Raw genomic sequence first — 3961 nt, 5'->3', positions numbered from 1 at the left:
TTCAGATAAAAATATTTATTGGTTATTTTTATATGACTTTTGCAATATTGTTATGCTACTATCCTTGTTGCTAAAAAATTTATGTCAGATTTCATAAGAAATTAGAAGACATTTAAATACAATCTCATTGGGTTAAACGATGCACGAAATAGATTCACGATAAAATATTAAAATCACAATTTTTCATAAACTTTATGTACAAAATATTTACTTTTCATAAAATGTTTGAGTATTAACCTATTAATGCCAATTTGTTGTAAATTTCAAACTACAATAAATAATGTATTTTTTTGTAAAACAAGTAACATAGTATTTAGATTGTTCTTATTTATATACAGCAATAAATATAGGAAATGTATAATGTCCGAAATTAGTAGGAGTAATTGTATGTACATATGTATGTACAGAGTCGTAAGTTCGAATTCATATTTCTATTTTGTAAATCACTTTTCGAGCAAAATACTAATATTCTGCATAAACTGTTTCACTAACCTTAAAACAATCGGCACGTCCTCATATGCATCCCCAACAATAATATAATACAGCAAACAAGTTACACTAATGGGCTTCTCGAACCTACTGCAATAGTTTCCAAAAAAAGAAGCAGTTTTCCGCAAAAAGAATTTACTGTACTGGTATTTGTGATCGTTAATGATGATATTAATTTTGAATTTTGTACTGGATAGCATTCACTGTAAAAGATATCCCAATATGGAACAATACACAGGGGAGAAGTACTACGGAAAGAAAGTTCCCACTAATTTTCGTTTTAACAAGTCGACGAACGCGGGAAATGAGAGGGAATTCCTTTATCCTTTTGGTTTAATTAGCACCACCTTAAACTGGAACAATTTAATCTAGAACCTAGAACGTAACCTGCTTTACAGAACTAGAATTTAATTATTGCCAACTGAACTTTTTGCTATTTTCTTTTTACCCTAGCGATTTTGATACTGCATTTTGATACTATTTGTATGGAGAAGAACGCCGCTCTATTATTATGGTGGTCCGGTTTGAGCTTTTTTGGAGGGAGACTGTCATCTGTGTTGAATGATAAATGAGGCTCAAGTTTCTTTCGATATATTTATTGGTATAGCGGATTCTAACTTCCACTAAGAAATCTCTACGAATATTTTGTTTGAGAAATTTATGTATCCGCTTATAAATGTTCTCTTTCACCCGTTTGTTTCGGTGATTGGCCACCTTACATTTTTGGGTAAGCCAATCACCTTATTTCTTCGCATTGGTGCCGCCGTTCTCATCGTTTGGGAAGGGCGACATGGACGTTAGCGGGTTAGTCTATTGCAAAATATTAATTTTCGATAATGTAGCAGGATTTGCAATGGTTCGCTTACCTGGAACCTAATGGTCCCTCGGTTTATGTCGCTCGGATGTGCTGTCGAAGACATTGATTAAAGTTTATTACTTCTATTGCTTCTGTAGAGTGTGAATAATTCTGAGTGTGTGCGAATGCAATAAATAAAGTGACTGCGTGCGACTGGGTTCGAGAGAAAGAAAAGTGCTGATAATAATTAGAATAATAAGGGTGGTGTGGACCTCTGACCGCGAGCTCTATGGAATCCATGGGGATCAGGGTGAATCCGAGGAGCGAAAGAGTCAGTATTTAGGGAGCGGCGACGAAGTTAAGATCGAGGAGAATAGTGAACAGCGACTGAGTAAACAGCAAGCTTAGAATTAGGAAGTACAGAGGGTTTAGTGACTAGGACTGTTAGTTAATAAAGAACACACTTATTTATTAGCAGCAGTGAAGATTTTCCTATAAATTTTGAGAACTCTTCTGAAATCGCGAAATTTGCCTAGACTTCTTAAAAATATTAAAAACTAAAACGTATCCTAAATTATCCTGCACACCGTAAACCGCGCTAACTATTCCTGCAGCAAATATTACTTTATTGGTACTGCTGCTAACCGCTACAGTACTCGATCTGCCAGAAAGGGATCAAAACGGGGTTCGAGTGAAGCGAGTACCATGAAACCTGATCATTGTCAGAGAGCCGGGAAATTCCCGTCAAGGGATGAGAGCACCTTGGATGGGGATAAGGGAGTAGGCGTTAAAATTTACGAAAGCACCTAATTGGTCAGGAAGACAACGTCTACTGGCTAGTAGAGAGTTAAAGCGTAGGCGAAAGAAGAAGAAGGTAGATTCAGAAAAGGTATTGTAGAGAGTAGAGTAGAACTGTAGAGTTAGGAATATAGCATTTATAGAACACTGGAATATTCACACTGGAACATTAGGAATATAGCATTAATAGAACATTGTGTAACACTATCTTTGAAGTGCCTTTCTCCAAATCCCTGAGCTTAACCGACTCACCTGACGATATCCTTTCTTATATATATTATCCCCTACAGCACGTATTTTACCGGGCATGCATGGTGGCCGTCTCAGAAGGACCGTCCAAAGTTTCGTACAAAAAAAAAAATTTCGAAAGATGTTGATGTCCTATCGGAACAATAGCGCTTGTACATATGTAACGATCAGTAAATTTCTATTTCCACAACAGAAAATGAGTCGATCGGATAAGTATTTGCCGTATGTTAAACTATTGGTGGATTTAGTACTCCGTTCGACGGACCACCTTAGAAATGAGAAACTAGTGTATTTTAGACGAAACTATTTACTTTCAGTATTTGCTTAGCAACAGTTTATTCTATACGATAAGGATATTTTATTTTATGTGTATATGTTTAGGTGACTAAGAGACTTCTAAACGAATGCGTTAAAACTAGTGAGTATATACATTAAATAGACTATTTTAAAACTAAGGTGACCAAGCTGGCGTATGAGGAATGTTTCACCCCCCATGTATAACTGACCGGCCCAAAGACAAAATGTCCACCCAAAATCCTCGTAAGGTGAGGGAGTGAGGTTGGGGTTCAAGCCCAAGTGATACTGCACTTGCTCATTGCAGGGTCACCGTTGTTTTGGATTTATGACACGTCCATAGAGCGCAGAAACGAAGGCTAGAGCGTACATGTGGCCTGCAGACATGCAGGCCAACTCATGTACCTTGATTTCTGGTTTGCAAAAAAGGAGACTAAAGAACAGTGAAGTATAGAAATGTCGAAAATTCTGAAAAGTGTTACGGTCGAGTGTCCGTGTCATAAATCCACGCTATTATTCAAGGCCAGGGGCCTAACACCGTATTATATGGAGAATTATGCCGAGTAGATGCGAAAGATGCGATATCGTAGTCAATGTCGGATACGTTGACAAGCGTTTCAAAATGCCTATCTAAACAAAATATTGAACGAGCAAAGAACTTTTGCACGAATTTCTCAATTATATATATTGTAATTTGTTGAAGCAATTGAGTTTCCTTTCCAATAGAAATCTCTTTATCCTTCAAATGGCTGGAATTTTAGGTGGAAGCTTTTTCGCTGAAAATAAGGTTGTCCTGCGTGTGGAACGCCATTTTGGCTTTTTGTCTGGCTTCCAATCGTAGAAAATCTCAATAGATACGTCATCTGATTTTATAATATCTTTATTATGATATCTTTAAAATTAATATTTTAATCGCGAAAAAGGATAATCGTACCGACGAATCGCTGCTATGGTTTATTTAAAAAAAAGCACGGTGGTAGATATCGTAAATAGATTTAAGAACGAGAATAGAATTTGATCGAAATATTATTTGTAAAGTGGACAAAATCTCGGGACTAAGTGCTCCTGCCGTAGCATCTGCGTTTCGAGGTGAAAGCGACAAATCTATATAAATATGCGATCGAAATAATATAAATGTGCGATTAGTTCGACGATTGCTTAAAGAAAATTGTTATAGTGAGAGATTGGTAATAAAGAAACCATATACCGTGGTGGAGCGACTTTATTTTCATCGACTAATCGAAATTGAACGTATCTGGTTCAGATGGACGACATAGGCGTGGCGTAAGCGAAACGAAACTTCAGAACCGTAAAATTTGTTACGAAAGATAACAG

This window comes from Xylocopa sonorina, unplaced genomic scaffold, assembly GCF_050948175.1.
Source record: "Xylocopa sonorina isolate GNS202 unplaced genomic scaffold, iyXylSono1_principal scaffold0024, whole genome shotgun sequence".
NCBI classification, from domain to species: domain Eukaryota; kingdom Metazoa; phylum Arthropoda; class Insecta; order Hymenoptera; family Apidae; genus Xylocopa; species Xylocopa sonorina.
This window is presented reverse-complemented; position numbering follows the sequence as displayed.